The sequence below is a fragment of the Lonchura striata genome, chromosome 12, assembly GCF_050655825.1.
Source record: "Lonchura striata isolate lonStrDom1 chromosome 12, ASM5065582v1, whole genome shotgun sequence".
Lineage (NCBI taxonomy): Eukaryota > Metazoa > Chordata > Aves > Passeriformes > Estrildidae > Lonchura > Lonchura striata.
In genome coordinates, this window is record NC_140714.1 from 5,421,689 (window position 1) to 5,447,829 (window position 26,141).

Genomic DNA, 26,141 nt, shown 5'->3' on the forward strand with positions numbered 1-26,141 from the left:
TGCAGCACTTGCAAATTGTGCTTGCCCAAGATAGCAGGAAAATTCCCACTGTGAAAGGCAGTGTCTGCTTTTGAAGCAAATGTGTGAAATTTTCACCAGCTGAAGATCCGGTACTTGTTGTTGAATTTATTGAGCTCCAACCAAATCCCACTGTAACCAATGGGGAGAAAAAAGAAAGGAATAAGAAAAAAGAGCCCCCTTCCCTGCAGCACCTCCCAGCCCAGGCTGGCTGTGTGAGGAGCCCTCTGGGCCCTGTGCATGGATATCAGCAGCTCTCAAAGCATGACCAGCTGATTATTCAAGGATACTGACTCATTCCTGGTTTAGTGAAAAATCCCAGAAGTAATATAAGTGGCATAGATTTGGTCACAAAAGCACTGTGAAAAGCTTATAGATTTATATATCTGAAACTAAGTACCCTCTGAAAAATTTAGGGGTGAGAGGGTGTAAATTGTCTCTTTCACATCTGTGTCTACAGGGTATTGAGCTTGGTACCCAAATCACAGATCAATAATATTCTGGCAAGATGATTTCTCATCGTGCTTCATTTTGAGATAAATCCATGTAACATGGAGAGGCAGCTGCAGGAGGAGAACAAATAAAACCTCAGTATTTCCTTATGGCTGTTGAATTTTTTTCTGAATTTCTAATTTTGTGTCTGCATTTGATGGGTCACTGATTTAAAGAAATTAAAGACATAAATCACATAAAAACTGCAAGCGAGGGACTACTTTTTCACTTTATGTTTATAAAGTATATTTTTTTCCACAGTGGTTTATGGCCTCAGCTGTTATACTAAAATAGTCTCTTCCTTGGGATTTCTCACTGCCTGGCTCCCAGATTCAAAGGCTACCCATTTCCATGGGTTAGGGGATCCTTGCTAGCTGAAATCTGGGTGACTCTCCTGCCCAAATTCCACCAAATTTCTTGAAACACCTGCACCTGACAAGAAATATCCTTCCTGTGAAATCCCAGCCATCCCAGAGGCTGCAGACCCCCATCCATCCAATTTTGGCAGCCAGGCTCATCACTGGCTTTATGAGAGCACAGCTGGGACTGAGAGCAAAGTGGTGCAGCACTAGGGATGCTTGGTACCATGGCAAACACAGGGAAAAATCTGGGATAAACACAACCAAAGCTCACAGGGGCCATCTGTGGCTGGAAAAGTGAGTTTCCCAGTGCTCTCCAAGAAGTCAGTGAGGAACGTGGGGTTCCAGGAGCAGACTGATGCTGGGAGCTGACTGCACAGCCCTGAGCTGCAGGAGCTGTCCACGTGCATTGAGGAGTGTCAGACTAGGTGGAAAAGGCTCAGAATGAAATATTCTAAAAATGCAGATGTGACTTGAGCTTGCCACACAGCCCAGTGGAGAAAGCAAACTGTCAATGCCACATCTGCTCATATTTCTCCATTTATTACATTGGAAACAAAATTTTGACAATCATCAAACAGAAGGAGCAGTTGTGTGTTTCTATTAAAACATCATTTGGATAAGCGATACCAGTGACTGGTGTAAAGGAACATCTGTGATATCCTGCTATTTTTGTCTGAGTCCTGTCACTTGGAAAGGCAAAAAAAAAAAAAAAAAAAAAAAAAAAAAAATATCACATGTGATGTTTCAAATTTAGCTTTGTGAAAGACAAATTCCTTTTGATTTCCAGTGCAATTCCCATAGAGTTAAGATAAAGACAACTATCTTTTCTGTGGAATCAAATAAACATTCTACTATTTTGGTTTGACTATGAATCATGCTTCTAAAACATTTCTATGTTTAATTTTTAATCCCAAATTGATAAATTCCAGCTGACAAAATAATATTAACTTTAAGATCCAAGCCTCCCTGAGCCCTTAATCTGGATCTCCCTTGTTACTACTAATGGAGTTTATTTTGTCTATGAGAAAAGTAATTAACTATAGCAGAAAACAAGGCTGAGATGAAACAGACAAAGGAAAAGATAAAATTTTAATAGATAAAACATGCTAGCCTTTTGTTAGGCAATAACAAAGCCACTTCGGTTATTAGTCTCCACTATAGAAACACTGAGGAAATTTATTCTAGCCACAGTAAAAGCACTTCCACTGCTTTATAAAATCAAATGTTTTCTTCATGTATGCTGGGAGGGCGGAGGGGGAACCACTTAAAAGCATTTGTAGGACTTTCAGCTCATTGTAGTTTATGTTCGGCAAGAAAGTGAGAAAAGATGTTGATTTTATTAATAATTTATATCAATCAGTATTTATAGCCTGCTTGGTGTGTGGCAAATGGATGGTCCACAGTAATAAACAACTCATTAAAACACCCAGAATTCTGATTGTTTAAATGTACAGCAGTTCACAAGTACGTGCCGACCATTAAACCCCCTTGAAGGAATATATTTGCATTTTATAGGTATCTCTTCCTCCTGGAAAGAACACCCATTTTATCACTTCCTTCACTTCTCTTGGGCTTTCTGCTATTCCTGCTCCCAAAGGGAATTTGCCACTGGGAGTGATGATCCCCAGGGAGCAGTGGGAGCTGAGCAATGGGTGATGCAAAATTTCTGCACACTTGACCCCTCCAGTTCACTGTCTACATGTTACTTGATTTCTTTTTAAATTATTTTAAAATTTTGGATAATTTGAAAAAAAAACTAATTCATGTTAATAAGTAGGGAGCAAATGGGTTTGCGCTTTTGCTCTTAATCCAATATTCCAGTTCTTACACCAATAATATTCCTTAGTGGGAATTTGTGTAGTGAACTAAAGAAAAAAGTTCTGAGATACAGACTCACTCTTGCTCTCCAGCATCTCTGCTATGTCCCAATGGCTGTTTATCTGTAACACATTACAAACATTTCTGTCAAATGCTTTGGGTGGAGCTTTTTCAGTGCTTTCCATGGTGTTTTTGTGATATTAAATCATTGTCATGGGGCTGGAAGCTAGGGCCAGTATCTAGTTCAGTCCCCAACTTCCCCTGGAAAATCATTCGGGCCACTTTGTTATATGTTTTCTTAGCTGACAGTGATTTATGAAAATAACGTTTCCTACATGATAAAACTCTGAAAAGATCAGATATTGAAGTGATGCTGAAGTTATCTAAAGTGTAAGCTGAAACAATTAATTTAAGGCCTAATGCTGTAATGGTCCCATTGATCAAATTTTTACTACTGCCTGTATTAAAAAGCTCCTTGATTTTGTGTATTGGTGATTATTACTAAAAGACTGACTTTAAAAAAACCTCCTCTGCACACATTAGATCAATAACCTGTCCAAGAAGCAAGGAGCTGTGCAAATGAGTTATAGAGAGAACTGTGAAGATGAATTATATGGAATAATTAAATAAAAACCCACTGTGTGTGATTGACAGGAAGATATTTTTGTGAGTATCTAGTCAATATTTTACTGCATTTTTTCATTCTTAAAAGATGGAGAAAAATTCAAATTAGGCCTTTGCATTACTGTGAATTTGGTACCTTTCTTAATTAAATGTAATCTCAAGGGAAGGACTTGTTTATGATTCTATACTTTATGCAGGACTGCTTAGAGAAGAGCAGAAAAAATAAAACTCAGCAAAGATGTGAAAAGGCACTGGCACATTGCACTCTCCTGCTGCAAAGGAGGCAGGAAAGAGCTGCCAGGGGTTTATAAGGAAATTGCAGCAGATGGAAGAGAAGAACAGGAGTGGGTCAAAGGCTGGAGCCAAATTCTCTGAGCAGCCACAGGTCTGGTCCCACCAGCCACCGTGGAACCAGATAAAGCTGGTGCCTCTCAATAATCCAACATGACAACCCCTCAGGTTACTGATTTGATGGAAAATTGAACAAATTCACGTTTTCAAATGTCAAATTTATCCTGTCCATTAGAAAGTTCAGCCTTCTGCTATCTGTGCCTTTTAGAAGAGACTCCAGAATGTTAAAGGAATACTTTTACAAGGGTAGGTTGGCATGGCTGTAATTGTGTTATTTTGTTACTTAATGGACTAGAACTGAGGACACACTGCATATCTCCAGTTTACTTTTCTGACACAGCAATTGATAATGTAAGTTAACATGGTATGTGCTTTTTATTCATTTATGGGAAGCCAAAAGTGATGAAATCACACAGTCTGGGTTTCATAGGCACAGCAGTCATATTTATTTAGTGTGCTCTATTTACAGTGGGTCTTTAAAAACTGCAATCCACATGAGTGCCATCATATTAGGACACAAGAAATTGTTCAGATTGTTTCCTATTTCCAGCTTCTGTACTGGGAATAAACTGCTGTGTTAAAGATGTGTAGTGTGAATAATGTGTGTGGTCATTCATATCTCCAATTATTTTTATCGTATAAATGAATTTATTATAGAGCAGGGGAAAATGCCACAAGTTGACATATTCTGAATTTAAATATGCATGCTTTGTATCTAGCAGAGATTTATAGACAATATGTTTGTACAAGTGTATCTAATAGGTTAGAGGGGTTTATTAATCTTAGAATTACTGTGATAGTAAAAGCATTATTTCTTTAGCCCTTCTATTGTTTAATAGAAATGACAAATAGTTCAGACATTTGGAGATGAATGAAGCACCACCAAGAGCAGTTCCCTTGGAAAAAAAAACTCAATAAACATCTACAGTTGTAAATCTAACCACTTTGCTTGGCAAAACAACATTGAAGAACTGTTACAGAATTATAAAATGTTGTAAAATGGCTTTTTTAGGATTGAACAAGAATTTTGCACTGTTCTCTTAGAGAATGATGGCTGATCACAAACCAGTTCCTCCTTTGCACTTTTCAACTGAATTACTTGAAACACTGGCTACTCCTACCACTAACCATTAATTTTATGCTAAGTTACATAACATTTTACCTGGAGCCTGATGAATCCAGTGGGTTGGCCAGGGCTGGATGTCTCCTCCCTCCTTCTCCCCCTTCTTCACTGACCTTGGCATCTGCAGAGCCGTTTCTCTCCCATATTCTCCCTCCAGCTGCAGTTTCCATTGCACAGATATATTTCTCCTTTTCTTAAATACATTATCCCAGTGGCTCTGTCACTGTTATGCTCAGCCTTGGCTGATGTTGTCTCCATCAGAGATGGAGAGAAGAAGAGGAGAGAAGCCTCTGGCTGTCCTCCCCTCCCAAAAGCTGGCCACACAAGCCCAGCACACCCCGTAAGAACTGGCTGCACTAGTGCAAACTCCTGCACTCAACAAGGCAGAGAGTTGGGATTACCCCCAGGAGATGAAGCCAAGTAGGAAGGTACTGTAGGCTTGTGTTAGGGGGTGTATTATTTCCAGATCAGGTGCATTACACTTGCTCCTAATACACTCTTCCATCAATGCCCAGCCTGCTAAAACCGTGAATGGAAGTGACTGATCTACAATTTGCATTCTCTTCTCAGTCCATCAGCAGAACATTAAAACCATTGAGGCAAAAGCCATTAGAACAGCACTCACGTATGAAACAATGCACAGGTCTGCTTGTTCCCATTTTTATGCACTGCTATAGGACTATAAATATTCATTGTAATGTAACTGAAAATTATTGAAGTGAGAAAAAAGAGAAACAGGGAAGCCATTTGCTTCAATTCATAAACAGCATCTGTTGGGAAGTTATTCATAGATTGCTTCAGGGCCTGCTGAGCAGCAAGCCCATGGAAAAGGATGCCATTGCAAGCAAATTGGCCAAAACTGCAATGGAGATGCTGTTAAACATGATTCACTGACAGCCAGGGAGCATGATCAGGCACTGGGTTGTTTTATGTCTCCTTTTATCACTGGGACACAGAAGTAGCCTCCAGCCAAAGTCTCACACAGTTCAAATTAGAAGAGCAACCTTCTAAGTACATTAAGGCCTAACCAGTGGCAGAAGAAAGTTGCATGGAGTGATATTATAGTGAATTCAGTTGTTTGTTTGTCCCTTCCCGAGGCACATGGAAAACCCCCTTGTGAATCAGGGTGGCTATTTTTCCTGCTGGGTATTTTTGGTCAAAAGGTGTTTGAATGTTTTTTTGTAAAAAGATGAAATTGCAGCCTAATGGATAAGTGAAAAGCAAATAAGAACTCAATAAATATCCTTTAGCCTTTCATTAAATTTCAAAATACACTTTGCAGAAAAGTGACGTAATGCCAAAGGAAAGTGTATTTGTTCAAATCCACAGAAAAGAGCACATGTGTTCTCAAGTGTGGTTTTATTATTGAGAATAAAATATTCAGCTGGTTTTGTTTGCTGATTCACAGAGCAGACTTACAGAAAGGCAAAACTGTCCAGCAGTTCTGAATTCAGTTCAAATGGTGCTGAGTTTCTAGGTAATGATCTGGCCCAAATTCTTCCCCCACTCATGGGAAAAAAAATCAGATCATTGGAAATTTTAAAATACACTTGCAATCAATACATGGAAAAATAATTTTCCCAGCCACATTCATCCTCTTGTTGCAAATTATTTATACTTTTAATTAACTCCAGCAGTTCACTGACTGGAAGTGACTGGAAGTGCATCCCTTTCATAACAGGGAGGCTGCACAAGCCCACAGCTCACAGGGTGAAGGGTTTTCTTATGAATCTGCTTCATTTTCCTCAGCTGCAACTCAGACAAACTGCAAGTTATAAGGAACCCTTCGAAGAACTGTTTTTGGCTACTTTTAAATATCCCCATGAGCTTTTCACAAAAATCTGGGGAAAGATGAGTTCTTCATCTGCCTGACCCACACAAGGTGCACAACCTTCCTGTGACTGATGAGCTTTAAATCAAGCACATGAAAATGCCTGATTCTGCAAGGAAACAATGATATTTTCTCCTAAGAAAAACATTAATCATTTGTCATTTGATTTTTACATTTTGTTGTGGAAATAGATGCCTGTGACTCAAGTGAGTGAAGGCTCTTCACACATAAAAATATATTTGACTTTTTTTTGGATATTTTGAGCAAATGTATTTCCAAAAATTAGGACTGTTTCATGCTAGGGGGAAAAAATATAATTTATTCATCAAGTACCCTAGAATGTGATAACTATCGGGCACCAGTTACATCTATTCAGTAAACTCCTTCTCAGGAAAGTTAACTTAGCTTTAAATTATTCATTTAGAGGTTGATACACTCTCTAGGAGCAGTAGGAGCTGTGGTGGGTGTGTTATATTTAAGGGGTAACAAATGCTCAAGCACAGAGAAAACTCCACTCAACCTTTAAATGGAAGAAAAAAACCATTTCAAGAAGCTTCATCCAAATTTTCTTTATATTTTCTTTTGCCATGATATGCCCTTTTCCTGTTCATTTTCATGGAAATGTTTGCTAGAATAATTGAGATTTTATTAATAAGATATGCTACTGAGGAAATATAAATATCTGTTGCCAATAACTTAACACACCTGAAAATCTGCAAGATAGGATGTGCAGGTTCAGCACTGTCCTGTTCAAGATGAAGAACTACAGCACATGATTGATGACACATAATTAAATACCATACCTTGAAAGCTCAGATCAGCATAACTCCTTCAATGTGTGTGATATCATCACATCCTGGTAAGGCAAAATGAGAAAATCAATGTTTGACGAGTAAAACCAGATCATAACTTCGTACGTTAAGAATCTGTTGTGTATAACTCTCTTGCCCTTTCATCTCTTGTCACAGGGACATTTACAATAATACTTCTGCACCCAAATTGTGTAATTCAATTAATTCCGTGGACACCCTGATTTCACATGTGAGGATGTGGTCTGGCATCTCCATCTGGAATGTAAATGTGGATTATCCAGCTCAAGGGCATCAAGTAAATCCTGTTACTCTCCCTTCTTTGTTAAGTCAAGTCATAAAATTAAGGGCTCAACTTCTTTCAGGCTTCGGTGCCATATTTTCCAAGGAACTGCATTTTGGGGTGTATTTTGCTTGTCCTCTGCCATGTCCAGCACAAAGCAGAAATCTAAAAACAACATTTGTACAGCTCTCTGCTCATATCTTCCCTACTCCCCAGGTGAAGCTTCAGGGATGGTTCAACTGGAACTGGCATAAATTTTGACAAATTAAAATAATTATAAACACAATAAAAAAAAAACTGTTCTTGTTTATGGAGAAAGATAATTAATTTTTAAAAAGTGCTACTGCATATATTAAAGCTACCAGGAGCAGCTCTAATTTCTGCTGAGACAGTTTATGGAGATTTCAATTCCTTTATTTATTCCTTTATTAAATAAGGGAGATGCCATAGCAACCCCTGTCACACAATTCCATTCATGTATTGATTCAGCATTATTCAATCTGTATGTAGTTTCATTATTCATTATTCAATTCAATGTAGGTTTTAATGTGCCCATTGTCTCACATTATACTGTAGATTCTCAAAATCAAACCCATTCACTGCAATCCTCCTGCAGTTTCTCCTGGGGTTTCTGAATAACTTGGGACAGAAAAACAACCATCCTCGGGAGCTGTCTTGAATCTAAGTCTTTTATCTATGGAGACTTTTCCCAAATATTTTCCACTTAACTCCCATTTTGGATCATTTCCCCCTAAAATACCAACCGGCCTAAAGCCCAGTCATTCATCTGAATTAAACAAATTTATAGTGAAGTCAAATCAATCACTTTGGGACAGTGTTGCTCTGGCACATTTCCAGCAAAACCCTGTGCTTTTCATAGCAGACTCATCTTTTCAGCACAAATTGTTTTATAAAAGCAACGTTTCTCAGTATAATTTAATTTTTTCCCCATGGTAAGCATTTTCAGCCATTCACCAAAATGGGGTTAACCCCTTTGGCTACACAGTTTGTACCCTAAAACAATAAAACATGGATCATCACAGCTTTCCTATAAAGGCCATATGTGGCTTGCAGGATGGCAATAATTTTGCTCCTGAGTATCAGAAAGAACCTCTTCAATCCATCACACCATTTAACCATGCAATTCCATAGCAGCACTCATGGCACCAGAACCAAGTGTGAGCTTAGAGCACAGGAGCAGTTCAGTACCTGAAGGCCAGGCTGGAAGCCTCCCACCCAAACATGGTATCAAGCCAGCACATCAGTTATGTGTGTAGCTGTTCTTAGTCTCTTGTGCAGCTTTCTGCTCCTTCCTGAGTTCTGGAACCACTCCTCCTGGAATTCAGTGATACTAATGATTTGTTACTGTAAGCCTGCCTTTGATCTGTGGAAATGGCCTCTTGTTCTTCATACATGCCAGGCCATTCCAGATGCTCCATGACCACATTAGCCAGGCTCCAAACCTGCCTTAGGAAAAGCAGAGTAAATTAGTTCAGACATGGATGTGGATTAAGTGATCCCAGAGTTAGAGCAGCCGAGACTATGGGCACAGCAACCTCTCAGATAGACTGACTTGAAAGGGCCACAATCATCCAGTGCTGAGACACTCTGGGAAATCTTCCTTTGAGTTCTCTCCCTCCCCTGGGAGCTCACTCTTTTTGCCTGTTAAGGCTTTGCTGCAAAAGGGAAGAGCTGCTTACCCTCAGTGTGACAGAAAGCTGGATGACCCCTTTTAATGGAACATGGCATGTGCCTCTGCTAAGGATAGGACACATCACACATCTGTTTTCTGGCACTGGCCTGGGAGCAGAGCTGCTCTGAGCTGCCATCAACACCAGCAGCTCCCTCCTGAGCAGCAAGGGATGCTCTCCCAGGAACAGAGCAGCAAGCTCGAGTCAGGATCTGAGCCACACCCGTGGGAATCTCACCAGCACAGATTTGATGGGGTGTCAGCAGGACACCCCAGCGAGCAGTGTGCCCACACAAATGTCCACTCACTGCACATGTAGGAAATAGAAGACAAGAGAATGAAAGGAAAAGAGAACAATTCTCCTGTAAAAGCTTTGTTTGCATCAAATGTTGCTCACAAGCTTGACCCAAACTCTTCTCCCCAAACGAGCTGCGAGTAACAGCACTGGTGGCATTGACCATATTGGTTTGGTGTTCTGGTCATGCTCTGAGTCTTAACAGATCTGAATCTTAAAATCCCAGACCTGTGTCTGCATCGTGAGGTACCTCAGCAGGCAGCTGTATACTTAGCTTTAATGAAGACTCAAAAAAAACCTAAAAGTTACTTTCCTTAATATTCATTATTCTCCCAGAATGGAGACTTGAAAGGCACAGGACCAGGCAGTGATTAATTATTAGGAAAAACCTAAAGGGATAACACCTAAATTTAAGTAATTTCATTAGTGTCTTCCTTTGGGACTAAATCTTTCTTATGCATTGTGTCAGCTGAGGAAAACTATGGAACCAGAAGTTTTCCTAGCAAAAATAATTTACCAGGTTTAAAGGATCGCTAGAATAGTAATTTTACTCATCTAATTGTATTTCTTGTCCAAAAGATTGCATAAATAGGAACAAAAATGAGAGTTTCATATAGACTGAAATACTGTTCACTCATCAAAAAATGCAATCAATATCTTTGGGGCAGTTCAGAGAGTGAACATATAATCATAAAATACAGGAACAGAATGTGTTAGCAGGGACTGAAAAAAACCAGAACAAATGACATGGCTTCAGCATGTAACCCAGGAAACAAAAATACCTCATTCAGCTGGCATTTTTCAAAGTGATATATGTCAATACTGTTGTTCCCTTGTAGGTTAACTATATCTATCAAAAATGGATATAGTCTAAGACTTGGTAGAACAGTCTCTCTTTACAGCTTGCTTTCTTGACAAAGTTCCATTTCTGTTACAGGAGGCCAGCAGTTAAAGAGAGTCAGATATCTCTAGCTTGCTATTGTCTGCCTGCCTTTGATTTTTATAAATTTTTACCTTGTATAATCAGAGCTTTCAACACTGAAAACATGCATTCCCTTTTGTTAACACTTTAAAATTTGAAAACTTAGCAGCAGGAGGTTAAATCAAAAATCGCTTGCCCTTATTATCTCGTTCAGCGGAGGAAAAAGTAACAATAAAAAGCCTTTTGTTGGAGAAAGCAAGAGTTTTAGGCACCACAAACAGCACCAGCACAAGGGATTTTTAAACAACAGGCTGACAATTGCTGATCCTGAAAGGGGGAAAATGGCAGAAGTCTGAAGAAAAGGGATGCAACTGCTTCTTCTTTTCTGCTTGCAAAGAGAATTTGGAACATCAGAAAGCTTTGTAGCACTTTCCTTATGCATAAACACAACATCATGTGGGGGGGCTTTCTATTATAATGGATATGCATAGAGCTGGGCATGTGGCACAAGGCAAGGGCAGGACAGGGGTGCAGGGTGTGCCAAGGCCCGGGGTGGCACAGCCTGATTCCAGCCCTGCAGGAGGAAATCTCTGCCTTGCAGTGTGGTTGTTCTTACAGCCTAACTCTTGGTACAGTCCATTCGTGTGACAGGCGAGGGTGAGCACGTTGTACTTTAATTGTGCTTCTATCCTGCAGCTCCAGGAGTCCTCACGAGCTAAGTGAGACAAGGAGATTTTCAGTGTTAAATAACAGTCACAATACAATGTACTCAAGAGAATATTGTTCCTATCTTAACAAATTTCCTCTTTCACTTTGTACAGCTCAAGGATACTCAGCTTTTTCATGGAGGGATAAACTACATCAAATCTTCCTGGACTCTTCCCCTTTTTGATGTTGTGCCTATTCACAGTCATCCCTGTGTCCTCTAAGAACATTAAGTGCAATCTGTGGGTCCAGTGAGCTTTCTGAAGGAACTTTAAACCCAAAAAACAGTAGAGGGAAGAGGCTGTGAAGGACAAGCAGCATCACCCTTTACAGCTGGCAGCAGATGCAGCTGCCCAGCTCTGTGGTACCCCCAAACCCTCTGTTGGCTCCAACACCCAGCAAGTGGCTGGGTAAGACTCCAGGCTAAAAAGCCACCACTCAGCTTGGTGCTGTCATGTAACAAATCCAAGGCTTGTTAGCTTAATGCTGCCTTTGGTGTATCTCCACTCCATAACATTCACAGCAGCAACTGCAGTGCAAACTTACCCAGGGAGAGGCCAACAGATGTGGTGAGCTGTGCTCACAGCCAGAAGTGCAAAGTGTTTGATCAGCTGTGTGTAGATAATTAGTTCTATAATTTAAAAAGTTTCTGTTATTCCTTAACATCCACACTAAGCTGCAGCTACAGAAATTCTGCTCTAAATACCAACTGTCAGAAGAAATTTCCACTCCCCATAACTTTATTTTTAATTCAAGGAAGAACTGCAAACAAAAGAAATTTATAAGAATGCTCAGATGACTCACAGGCCAACCTTATATTATTTCTGTAAGTTTTAATTTTTGAAAAAAAGAAAAAGATTGATTCCCAAATATTATTCTAATAATTTGTTAAAAAGTAAAGTGCCAAATATTAAGTGAGGTGATCTTCCAAAACAAATAACTACATCTTTCTGTTGGAAAATTATTTAGACCACAACAGCTCTGAACTTGGATAGCAGCAAGCATGTAAAAGCCACATGGCTTGATCACACTTGCCTTATTTTTGCATAGCACAATTTAATTTTAATAGAATTAATTAATTCTAGCCTGCCTGTTCACTGGTCAGCTATGGGTGGACTAGCTCTATGTTCTGTTTTTCTGTTTGAAATTAATGAATATCCAGAGGACAACTTTCTCCCAGCTCACTCCATCTCAGAGAGAATTTTGTGTATGAGAAAAAAAGAATTCCCGTTAAAACTCAAACTGTGGTTCCAGCTGGAAAAGAACCTGTAAGAACAGCACCTTTTCTTGTGCCCTATGTCAAAACTCACCTTATCCTGCTGAGTATTATGACAGAAATTATTTTGATTCTTCTCAGCTCCTGAGAGCCAAGTCAGAGGTAAGAGGGGAATGTAACTTGCCTCCTTTGTATTGGCATCCTAAAAGTTGTTAAATAAGTTTTAGTCTTGGGCAGGTGTGTTACCCTGATTTTTAAAAGTTTTAAGTTTTCTTTTATAGTTCTTTTGAAAATATTAAAGTTCTCATAAAACTTCTTTAACCTTCTGAAAATGTTTACATTTTACATATATGTAATGTTTACATAAATTTCATGTGTAAATAGAATAGTTTACATATTTCTCTGTAGGTGGAGAGAAATGGTTGATTGATCTTTAGAACAGTGTGGTTTGAGAGGTGGTAATTCCATCCTCCAATCCACAGTCACCCTTAGAATTGTATAAATACCAGATGTCTGCATAAAACTGGGTCCTTTTCTCTTTTGAACTTACCAAGATTCTGTGCACTCATTTCATGTCCAATAGCAACACAGGTGCATTAAAATCTCAAGGTATTGAGGCATTGATTAGGCCCTAATTTGGCATTGAATCTTCATCTTTATTGTCAGTGCTGTTAGAAAAATATGCATTTTGACATCCAGAGCACAGGCTGGAATTTGGAAAAGGAACAAAACATATTTCTAATAATGAACTTAAAAGGTTTTACACAGGGTCCTTGAGTGACAAACACAAAACTTTATAAATATCATATTTATGGCCATTCACTAGAGCAGAACAACAATGTTAAAAACTTGCTTTTCTGATATTTTACATTTCTGAGTCCTTCATAGCTTTGCTGTACAAAAGCCTGAAAATGTTTGAAAGAGGCCTCTGATATTTCTCTACATCCTATTGGTTATGTTACTACTGTCTTCTTTTTTATTTCTCCAGAGCTTATAAATTAAAATATGCATCTCTTTGGGGAATATATGAAAAAAAAATATTAAAGCACTGCCCAGTGCAGTGTATCTGTAATTTAATCAACATTTACCCATTGTACTAGTTCTCAATACCCACAGCCAGATAAGGACTTTTGTTATTTTCAATGCATGAAAATGCACCAGTGCCTGGCTTTAAAAAAGAGGCAGTATTGAATTTCTTCTGAATTGCACCACTTAGGGTCTAGCACAAAACCTGGTGATATGAATCCACAATTCTGTGCATTTATGTGGAAGAGAACTTTAAAAGAAGTCATATTATCAACTCATTTGTGCAAATGGGAATGGTGTTTTCCAAGACAACAGAACAAAGTGCTATAGACAGAGTTCATGCTACAGGTGAGAAATGGCCACTGAGGGCTCTGAGGTTATCTGCTCACCCTCTCCATGGTAATTTGGGTGGACCTGGTCATTTGCAGAACCATGACTGATCTCAGTCATGTAAAATGATGATCAGGAGGTTTGCTCAAATATAAAGGGGTTAGACTTGATCAATCATCATCACTGCTGCTCTGTCCTTCATCATTCTTACTTTAGATAAAGTTTATATATATACTTTATACTTTAGATAAAGTTTATACCTTTGCTATAACCTGCCATTCACCTCTCTGATGTGAATGGAACTCCTTGCTAAAGGAAGTCAGTAGGTTTGGGGCTGATTTAAGGTGTGAACACCAGACACCAATGTAGTAGTGCTTTCCTTCAGTTTTGGAGAGAGGGGTGGCTGTGGATATGGAAAAACTGGGAGGTTAATGTAAAAATTAACTTGGAATTTAAAGGGCATAAAAAAATTACAGGCTGATTTTCTCTCAATGAGGAAAAGGATGCTCTGTGGAGCATGTGATTGCTTTGTGCTGCCAAGTAACCTGCAGAGACACTTCAGAAGCAGGGGATTAACAGTGCTGTTTGTTTTGTGTTTCTTGATAGATTACCTATGATAAGGACCTTGAGATTCAGATTTGGAAGGCTTACTTCAAAAGTTTCCATTGTATATACAGTGCCCTACGTGTATAGAGCAAAAAATACATTCAGCCTCAATACCCTTGTTTAATAATGTAGAATGTTCCTGTTCATTTTGTATTGGTCTCTTTATTAAGACATCAGGTGTCTTTGTTACAGAAATATAATAAATGAACTTTTGCCTTCAAACTACCCTCATACAGAGCAGGTTTTGCTGTAAGGGAGATGCATTGGAGTGGCTGCTGTGTCAGCAATGCTCCTTCATCACATTGTGCTGTGCCACTACAGAGAAGTGCAACCACAGAGAGTTCCTTCCCATTCTTCCACAAAGTACTGTTAGTCTGTGAGGGAAAGGATATTCCAAAATAACCCAAGGAAAATTATTTTCAAAGCAAATCCACAATACTTTTTTTTTCTCAATATGTAGGCAGAAATATTAGCAATAGCAAATCCTTTCCTTACTACAATTCTTGAACTGCACTCCGGCAACTTTTTATTTACTACACTTGAAAGCAGGCACCAGTCTTCAGCAACTGGTGTGCAGTTAAATGCTCTTCTTTGCATCTGCAAAATGCATATGAAAGTTTAATAAACATATCAGATGACAGAGTTTTTAAGGCTTTAACCTTGTTGCCAACTAATAGTAGTTCTCTTACCTAATGTTCATGAGTGCTCAGAAGGATTACTGTTTTTAAATCATTAATGACACCCCAAGGCTACTGCAGCAGCCACCCTATATTTTAATATAAATGTTTTAAGGAACCTAAGCACAGTCAAGCTCTCTTAAAACCAAAAGATTGACTTCATTTGAACTTAAACATATGCTTAGAGCTATGCATACATTGAAGTGTTCTGCTGAGTGGCATTTTTCTTCAAAGAACAGCCCTGTTAATTTCAATAAGACAATTTATATGATCATGTTCTTTTTGTCTTGAAGTATAAATTTACAATTCATCAATCTCAAGCCCAAACCTATGAAATATCATTATAATGAACTTATTCAATAAAGTTCACCTTTACTCACTTCTAAATCTGACAATATATCTGGAAGCAATCTCAAGAGCATGGGATTGCAATAGTAAAGGGCACTGAGTGTGGAATTTTAGAAGCCACAAGCATAAACCTTTTTTTTTTCCTTTTTGTTGGCCAGGGCATTTAAAGAAAGTCTTGATGCCACTTCAAATAAGCTTTTACATCCAAACAAAGGCACTTGTGTGTAACACATCAATGTTTGTTGCAACTCAAACAATGGGAAGGAAAAATCTAGAAATGCTGAAGCACTTTTCAGCCTTTTCATAAAACACAAAAAGCAAGATGTGTATCAAAGATTATCTTAATTACACTTAAAAGACAATTTTAATAATATTAAACAATCCATACAACACCTTTTGATTAAGCAAAGACTTTCATTTTCCCTGTGAGTGAAAGCAGCTGTTTATTCTCAATCTCTGCTGCAAGGTCCTTTGAAAGGGCACTACCTTTGCCAAATGTCCATTTTGGGATCAGGAATGTTGTTCCTGATCAAAAGAGCAACTGAAGCTTACCAGAGAGAGGTTTCAGGGAATCCATCATGTGGTTTGCAGGAGCCTGAAGCACACACAGAAACCAAAATTATTGGAGCAGCCAGCCAGGGCTGCAGAGCTGCAGCAGGGACACATGAGGGACCAGAAAGAAGAAGCATCATCTTCTGCAGCTCGGAAAGGCACTTACCTGCTTTGTATGGATGCAAAGAATCACCTAAGGTATGGTGGAAATGCAAAGGAAGAGTTGTTATTAATATTTCATCTGGTGTAGTCACCTTCAGGTTTATTTGCGTATCAAGTGAGCAGGTCTCCTGAAATGAAACAGCAAAAATTGTCTACATTGAGTTGCAGCTCAGAGCTTACACTGCACCAAAACCTGAGGGGTGCACACTGGACATGGGGAGAGGGTGGGGACTGTGTGCATCCCCTAGAGAAGGGGTAGGTCCTCTGCAGCACAACTCAGAGCAGATCTAAAAAACAATGGACATTCACCATGCTGAATTTTCTGCTATACAAAAAAAAAAAAAATAAATTAAGAAAACAACAAAGTGAAGGCAAGGAGAAATCCACCTTTTCTCCTGGATTTCAGGCTGAATAAAGTACCTCTTATCCTTTCTGTTCATTCTCCTTAATTAGAAAAGGGAAAATATTGTTTTTCCCTTTCAGTGAAAAAAATTCCTCGTTTCCTACTTTGTGGCCCAGCCTTCAGTGGTTCTTGGTAATATCTGAGATTTGGATAGACATCTGGAAGGCTTGGGGGAATCAGGTGACTTTAGAAACCAGAGACAGAGTAAAAGGGAGGGGAGACAGATGGGTGTGGGCTGTGGGCAGAACCTTTTAAGCAGCACAGATGCTCCAGAAGAAAATGTATGTCTGCAGCCTTACACCCAGTTGTGGGCAGTCAGATCAGGCATGAATGGGAAATATTTGTAGTAGGGGTGGAAGGAGAAATCAAATGTATGGGCATCTGAATCTCTCAAATTCTTTCAGCAGTCCTTGGCTAAATTCTGCCCTCACTGCCATGGGGTCACATCTGTAAATTCAGATTCACATCTGTAGAGTCACAAGACCACCCAAACCATCTGTATGCTGCAGTGACATTGCCTGTGACTGATTTGAGCTTTTCAAAGGGGTTCAGGCACTTGATTTGTTTGAAAATATAGGTACTGGTCCTCTAAGTAGCTCTGCCAGAGATTTCCAGGGTGATAGGTTTTCATCTATGGTTTCACAGCTATTATAACACAGATCTGCTCTTATGGGTCTGGGAAAAAGTTTTCTTGGTTTATATTTAAATAATGGCAATACCTGTAAAATTGATTCTTATAATGTTAAGAAGTTTATTCATCCAGGATAATATATCACATACTGTTAACCTCCAGTGAGATTAAAGGAGAGAAAGATGTGGTGGTGGTTAAACAGCAAGAACCTCAGCAGTTTTCAGATACTTTTCTCCTGCTAAAAGTGATATTGCTACTCATCCTCTCAAGCTGTAGTGAGTTAAAAGGTAGAAGAGAGCAGAGAAGAAGTTCTTAGGTCAAAATATTACCAAGTAGCTAAGCAGAGAAAAGAAGAGAAAAGGAAGTCTCAAGAAAACTCAGAACACGGAACAAAGGCCTAGTAAAATACAAGCCTGATGCTAAAAAAGGACACTGTATCATGTTTTCATTGCCCTTTCTGCAACATTCCCTATTTTTCATTGAAAAAATGAGGAAAAGAATGCTTTGCTATTGCATCTACCAGCAGTGCTTGCAATATTCATTTACTTGTCCTGGCACTGGGAGAAAGAGAAATGAATTAAAGTGCTGGTTGGAAAGGAGGGGTAGGAATATCTGAGTGAGTATTGTGCTTTGCTAGAAGCAGAGAGCTGTTCATATTGCATTTTGGGTTTGTAGTTTGGAATAATTGGCAGGATGCTCAGAGCATTATTTCTATTTATTTCTAGTTTCTTCTAGTCTGGTCTAATAAATAAAGTAGGAAATGCACTCAGCCTTTGGGTCCTTAGTCTGGCTTTGGTTTTCTTACTTATGTACTACCTGCAGCCTTAAATATTTGCTTGGTTTGGGTATGTAATGAGTTGCTTGTTTCATTGCTGGCTGTAAGCATGACATCATGCCTTATATAGAGAAATCTCCTTTAATTTCAACATGCTTCAGTGACTATATTCAGGCTATTGTGTGGCATAATCATCTCTTATTACCACACACTGCACTTCATAACTGGCAAAGAAGTGCCCTTTAAACTGAAATCAAATTCTTCTTCAACTGTTCTTCAATGTCTGAGGCAAGGCTGCTTTTAGCCTGATTTTCCTTCTCAAGACTGCCTCTCTTGCTATGAGTATCACTCAGTTGAACAGCTCTATTCTCAGGCTTCACAGAAAGGCCTGCAGGAGCATCTGGGCAGGACTCAGCACCGTGTGCCTCTGAGACAAGGAGTGAAAAATGTCACGGGCTGCATCCCAGACTGCTGACAGAGCAGGCAGCAGCAGGGGAAGGCAACCAGGAGCAATTCAGGAATGGATACAGTCCCCAGAGTGAGGTATTCTGAAGTTAGACAGAAAGGAAAAAGCCATCAGGAAATGTGTTTGCTAACACTATTCCAACTCCTCATGAGAAAAGGAAATCTCTCCTTTAATTTCTAGCAGTGGGAAGTGTTATCCCCGTTTGGCTGTCAGAGTCTATTGAGAGCACTGCTTGCTAAATGCCTTATCTAAATTGCTCAAGGTGCTTTTTGAAGCTGATATGACTGCCCCCATTAAAAGGACTGCTGAACTGAGGTCCAGAGATGTACCTCTTGTAAGCTTGCAGACCCTGGGAGACCTGCACAAACCAACTTCTGTAAGTGATCCTGTTGTGTCTGTGCTGCAAGGCGAGTTCTGGTCTGAGAGCGGATTTGGGCAAACTCCTCCATGGGATTGTTATGATCCCAGCACAGGAAAGTTGAAGATGTCTGTGTTTATCTCAGGTTTGAAACCTGAAGGAGGCTGGACTTGAGTTTACTGGTGTTCCTTCCAGACAGACCATGAGAATGAATAAAGCTGAGATCCTTCTTGAGGGAGCCAACCTTCAATGAGGGTGGACAAGTCTGGCCTTGAGAGTGGGGTTGAACCTTGTATAGACAGCTAATAAAGGACCTCAAAAAAATGTTCCCTTAGAAGGAGAAAAAAAGCCTTTTTAATTAGATTTGTCCTATATAAAACATAGGCCTGCCTTTCAAGGCACAGAATTTCATGGGCAGACAGAAGAGTGACCACGGAAGCCGACATTTCCATTAGATGGAGAAATAGCACATTATGCTGCTCCAGTTTAGTCTACAGCTCCTGAATTTTCTCTCTTTAAATGGCTGTATAAATCTAGTGGCAAAAACAGGCAGTTTGTCAATGAATGACTAACACCAGAGCAGTGCACTGTCTCACCATCCTCTGGCAGCTATTACACCTGAGCAGTATTTTCTGGGAAAAACTTGCAAATATGTGTAGGCTGCAGCTTTCAAAATAGACTAAGGGAAGCTTTACCCTTTCATTTCTAAACTGACAAAGTAACTTTCAACACAGCTTTTTTCAAAGGTTAATGATTTTAATTTAGAAAAATTCTCTATGTTGTAACTCAGTGTCAGTCACACAACTAAAAAGTTTGTCTGAATTCCTGGAATGCACTATTGCTTCCTGCTCAGGAAGAACTTCTGGAAGTATCATGGAGGTGAACAAGCTCAGGCTAAACAGCCCATTTTTGTAGGCTGCTTGCATGATCCAAAAAACATTGCTATGTGACTACCCTGAAGTAAGATTTCTTCCCAATTTTAATGCTACAACTTTAAAAAAATGTAAAAATAAACACTTTAAGCTTTTGTTTTATATATTTCCCACCTTCACAGACCATATGACAGAAGATATTTCCCATCACAGGAGGTCATGATAACTTCTCTGGAAATCAAACAACAAAATGTGTCCATCTGGAAGATTAGAGGGTAAAGAGGGTTTTTTTCAACTATGCATAATCCCATATCCAGCTTTGGTTTCACAAATGAACTAGAGGCCCTAAATATTTTTTCACTAATAAGAAAGGAAGGCAGGGGTCCCAAAAATGATTGTTCTCAGCAGTGTTTTTCTGAGATACCCAAAGCAGCCTCAGGTTAGTGGTGTGATCAACTTTTGTCACACAGCACAGAAGAACCATTTTGGTTGTGGAAAGGAAAGAACTGAAGGAAATCTTTGCTCAAACTGGTTTGCAGCCCTTGTCCTGAGGTTTTAAACAATTCTGAGAGCAGCAGGTTGGTTCTCAGCAGCACAGACGTTCCTCACTCTGTACAGAGAGCTGACTCCCTGCTGCATTGTTGAAGATAAATTACAATACAGCAGTTATTACCAGGGAGACTGTGCATTGAATACAGCACTCTATAAAGACCTGGCACTTTAGCAGAAGAACAGATATTTGAAAGCAATATCAGCTTAATTTCCCTTTATTCTCCATGCAAAAAAAAAAAAAAAAAAAAAAAAAAGCTATAAAGTGTTAGATCTTTCCTGTAATTTGCTTAATTGATTAACTTGATTGATGTAGATGACTGAACAAAGGGTAAGGCAGTGAAAAACAGGCCATTATCTTCATTTGTTAGCATAGTTCGATTTTGTGTAAATATTTTGTTTCAAATTTATTCAGATTCTAACACGGGAGATCATTTTTCAAAAGCAAACAATTTTTACTAGCAAAAGATTTGTCACCAGAAATTTCACTCCCCAAAGGTAAACTCATTTAACCAGTTACATCTTGGAGAAATCAAAGTGCAATCATAGGAAGGAGGGTGACTGCAAAATGAGCAATGTGATGGAGAGTGCTGCTCCTCCTGCTCCCAGAAGCTGAGAAGCCACTCCTCTCAGTTTGGACTGACACCTTTTCCAGCATGTCAAATAGAAAATTAATGCTCTATTCCTTGAGCTGATCCTTGTGTCTGCATTTTACTGAAGCACAAGATCCACTTTGTAAAGCAGTTGTTCTTTTGGTAATTGTGCTGTGCTTCATTTAGGAAACATTCAGAGCAGAGTGAATTGTGCCTACAGTGATAGTAGGTATTTGGCTCTCAGATTTTGATTGTGCCATTAAAAAATGGGGAAAGATTGTCACTCAGAAAGCAGATCTTGATAAATAATATGCTGGAAGAGTTGGAAGCAGTGTGAGGAAAAGCACAACCACACCAATTGCCTTAATTATTGACTGAAGAAAACCACTTTTGTCCCAGAAATATCAGTACAGAAGGAAGATGGCTCTGAAGTCAATGTATATTCTTTCCTGTTCGTTGTGGCATTGCTTTAATTTCACAACTCAGCAGCCCAGCGCTCACCTGAGTTCCTAAAGAATTGAATAATTGATCCATAATTAATGGATGCACAAAGCAGGGAAACAGGAGCAGGATACTGGTTAATACAAGAGTCAACTATGGGGAATTGAGGCTGTGTACTTGTCCAGCTTTTGGAAACTGTTTTATTATTTATGGGGCCATATGCAGAAAGACACTTAAAAGCACAAGGCATTTGGAAAAATGCTGTGTACCTATGCCAAATTACTTTCTCTGAAGAATAATCTTAGAAATTCAGTAAAGGCACACAGAGTTGTGTGCAGGATGATTCAAATTCACTTCATAGCCACAGTGATCATGAGTTTTTCTTTGTACAGATGGAATGAACTTGTGGTACTTTCACATTGAATCACACACAAGGCATCTCAAAGTTAATATGAAAAATAAAATTTCAGCACAGAGGCTTCACCCTGCCCTTATCTTTCCCCAAAATGTTCAATCCACACTGTGAAAGAAAGCAGACAATTTGTTACCTGGCCTTTGGGCACGTGGTAGAACTCAAGTAACCCTCCTGGGGTTGTGCAGGAGACAACCTCCTTGCTTCCAGCCACACCAGTGTTGCAAGAGAGATCCATCCAAAGGTTTCTCATATTCTGGATTTTCCCTGTGCCATCCTCGTGCCAGAGTTATGCACCCACGTGCATCTGTGCTCCCTGAGCATGGGCATGTATTCTGCAATTAGCTGAAGTCTGAGCACTCAGGTTACCATAACACCCAGCTCCCAGCTACGAGCAGATGGCATTTAGAAATGTTGCAAGGAAACTGCAAGGTGATCCTCCACTGCAAGTTTATTTCTGTAAGCCTTTCAGAGTCATATGGAAATTATAGGGAGTATTAATCCATCGATTTGCTGAGCAAGAGGAACAGCAAACTGGCTTGTTGGAGTACCTTTGGCTCTTGTTGGGATTTTTAGCAAATGAAAACCAATATAGGTTGGCAACTAAGCCTACATTGCTTGTTTCAGAACACTGACTCTGACCTGATGGCTGTAATTCAGTCTCAGGCTTGTCTCATCTCTTATTTCTCTGAGCATTATTAAAATATTCCCAGGAAGAGGAATCCCAGAGAATTGCATGGGCATCTCCCCACCCTGCAAGGCTCCAAACACCTCCTGCACGATTCAGGATATCAGCCAGCAATGTGCAACTGGAGAACAAAAATTAATTAAGAGGCAAAGATTCATAGAATAGAATCTTAGAATGCATGATTCTAGGCTGAAAACAGAGAACAGACTGAAAACAAGGATCCTGTGCAACTCTAAACACTGCCAGTCTCAGAGAGCCTCAAGCTGACAGCAGTTTGTATTCTAAAATAAAGACTCCATTTTCCCATGTACAGCAGATGGAACTAAATGACAGAATGTGGATAAATATAGAAGACTAAAAAATATAATATCTATTTGAAGCAAATAAATCTCCAGGCTTCTTACCAAAAGCACCCAGAAGGAGATGACCAGCACCAGCCAAGCTCTCCCTGTGTTCATGCTGCCTCCTCAGAGAAACATGCAAGGTGACAGGCACTTGCCAAGACCCTGCATGTGGAATAACTCTTAAGATACCTGGACCGTGGTTAGGAGTGACAGAACCACATATATGAACATGAGAGAACTTCAGACAGGCAGCAATTCTGATCACTGACTTCTGATAAAGCTAGATCACGTGTGTGTGACATGAGAGCTATTTAGAAATGAGCCTGAAATTCTAGATCAAATTTCAACTTCAGGATCTTTGAAAACTGCTGGGTTAAGGTTGGATTTTTTACTTCGTGCTATTTTGTTGATGCTAAAATTCACCAGTAGGTAGAATCTAAATTCAGTCTAACATCAGAATGAATCTACCTCATTTAAAAGAATGTGCCAGAACTCATTCGTTCAACTGAAGCATAAAGATTCCAAATAATTAACATAAACACAAGTATCATCTACCTTATGGAGATGGATTCCTGTCAGGTGGGTGTTCACTGTTTCAGTGTGCATAGCCAGATGCTCTAGTCATTCTTTTAAAGGACCTAGAACATTTATAATGATTAATCACATTTCTAAAGCGGTAATGTATGCTACCATCTGTTTAATTAAATCTCACACTTCCAGACACACGCCAGTCAGCTCAAGGGGGTCAAACACTGTTTTCCCCCTTTTTGCATAAGGGAGCAATTGGTTCACACCATTATATTTTTCTGCAGTCCTGCTGGTTTTAGGTACCAAGCACCACTAGAGAGATGACTGACAGCACGAGAGGAGACAAATCTATTTTAAAAGGTGGGGTCTGACCTCTGGTCTCGCCTTCTCTATAATTTCTCCATGTTTTTTTAGCACCTGATACTTTGTACCTGAGACAGCTGTGAGTATCTTATGCCAAAGTGAGCTAAGACAACAAACTCAACAGGTCATGAACAAACTAAACTCCTCTAGAAATGTTTTCTCTCTTCTTCACATGCTTGAGTTCACACACCCAGAGACTCATTTAAGTCAGTACAAAATAGGATTTTGACAGGGCTGCCTGTATCATCTGATTCTGTCCATTGTAGGAGATTTGTCACTATGTTTTTTGGGTTGTTTCATACATGCCTAAAGCCTTTCTTACCCATTTTCTTGTACTGATTAAGGTCCTGGTTGAAATTGCTCAAAAAAAAAAAAAAAAAAAAAAAAAAAAAAAACACCAAAAAGCAGCCTTAGGGATTTTGAAGATTATTATCTGCTACTTTCATGTTGTAGCAATACTAAAGTATCTGAGTTTGAAATATTGCATTTAATGTAAACTGCTGAAGCATGCTTTAGATTTAAGCTTGAACTTTACATACCACAGCTTGCAGAGATTTGCACTTTATTAGCATTGTTATTATGTTTTTTCCTTTGTTTATTTGTTTTAATAAAGGAAGTGCTGAACTGACACAATCTTCCGTGATGCAGTGTCTCAGGAGAACTCCTGACCTCCAAACTGTACAAGCTGTATGAATCTCACCTGCTGCCTTTCACCAGGGACGTGCCAACCCTCTTGCCCAGGTAGAAAGAATGAATATTTCTATTGCACTGATTCTTCTTCAAAGTGAGACAAATTGTTCTAAACATAACTATTTCTTCAAATAATGTCTGGTCCTGAAGCATGTGTCAGGTTCCTTATGCTGAGCAGCTGCTGAAGCTGATGTAGACACAAACTGAGGCACTATTTCAATATATCAGGGTACATCCATTCCTACTCAGATAGCACTCCCAGAAACTGGTTTGGTTGCCCAAAGGAAAATTACTGCATTTACAAACTTAATGGCTGGTTCATGTTAGAGTGAGATTAAGCAGATTTATTTCCTAGCTAGTTTAGTAAAACCTTTATTTATCCAGTGCTTGGCCATTTTGGTAAATCAAATTTAAAACTTAAATTCAAACTGCTTCTTGAAGGAGAATGACAATCTATGAGCCTCTAGTGAGGTGATTACTGGCAAATATTACACATGGTATAATCCTGTCTTTGGCAGACTTTCTCAGACAAGGATAAAATAAAAGCATCCTGCTCACTAAACCATTGAGGCTGATGATTGCTACAGCTGAAATGCAGGTCTAGAGTGAGCACAACATGATCAGCTAGGGCAATGTGTGTTCTGAATGGGAGGGTTTTATTAAAGAGGCCCAAAATAAGCAGGTAATTTTTAGAGCTAATTTCAGAAACATTGCAAACTGAAGTCAGAAGAAAATCAGAAAATCTGCTTTCAACTTCCCTGGAGGATTGCACCTCAAGTGTTCAATCAGTCTCGAGTTTCTCACTTATAACTCCTATAGCTGGGCATTCTGACTACAAACAATAACTAGTGTAGACATATATTAAATGAAAACAAATAGATTTATCATAATGTGAAATTTTGGAACATTACATGGCATTAATGTCTCTGACACATCTGAGCTATTTCTTCTTGAACAGATGGTGACATTACAGTCACCACAAACACTGAAGAAAAATTGCAAGAAAATACAGTTTTACACACAAAATGTAGAGTTTGTGTGATGAAGAACATTGTTAGTGCAGTCTAACACTCCATTTTGAAGCCTGGCCATATTTAAAACCTAAATCACAAGCAGAGAATACAGCTTTGAAGTCTAATAATCCATGCACCAATGAGTTATTGGAAGCAGGTGAAAGTAAAAAATCTCTTAAAAGTTTTGCTGAAATATCTTTCTTCATCATTGATTTTCTAACATTTAGTGACTTTTAGAGTTCTCCTACAAAGGAGAGATTAAAAATGCATCTGTATGAGACTAGAGCCAGGTCATCTTATTGTTCTGAAATTTCTGCAAGAACAGGGTCTGGAGTAAAAAACCTCTCCACAATCTCATGTAGGACCACAGAGATGAAATTCTTTAGAAGAAACTGATCTCAATCCATGACTTAGAAAAGATCCCTTGTGGATTACAGATTTGAATGTTTGTATCCATGGATGTTCAGGTTTCTGAACCATCAATATAAACCACGGGACTGTGCCCTACACAGCAGGATGGGTTCTGTCTTACCAAGAGGCCACTGCCCCAGTTTGTCACCTATCACAGGGATGTAGATGTCACCATGGTGGGGATGAGTGGGTGGCCATTGGACTCACTTGCTTTCTGTTTGTTCTGTTGCATAACCTGAGATTGGTTCACTTAATGCACTGACTTAGAAAATGAATGAGTTTAGCAAACTTTCATAAAATGTTTTGCTGTCCCTGCAAAGAAAAGGAAAACATTTCATTCAGGATCAAATAAAGAGCTGGAAGG

The 26,141-nt window shown here is 39.2% G+C and overlaps 1 long non-coding RNA gene across 1 annotated transcript; it reads right to left on the minus strand.

The window, feature by feature from the left end:
- Window positions 1-14,643: 14,643 nt before the first annotated feature.
- On the minus strand, window positions 14,644-24,044 carry LOC146766233 (uncharacterized). The gene is made up of 2 exons (XR_014958106.1): window positions 16,245-24,044; window positions 14,644-16,121 (listed from the first exon to the last, which is right to left on the minus strand). It is a non-coding gene; the product is annotated as an uncharacterized LOC146766233 (long non-coding RNA).
- Between the last annotated feature and the right edge of the window lie 2,097 nt (window positions 24,045-26,141).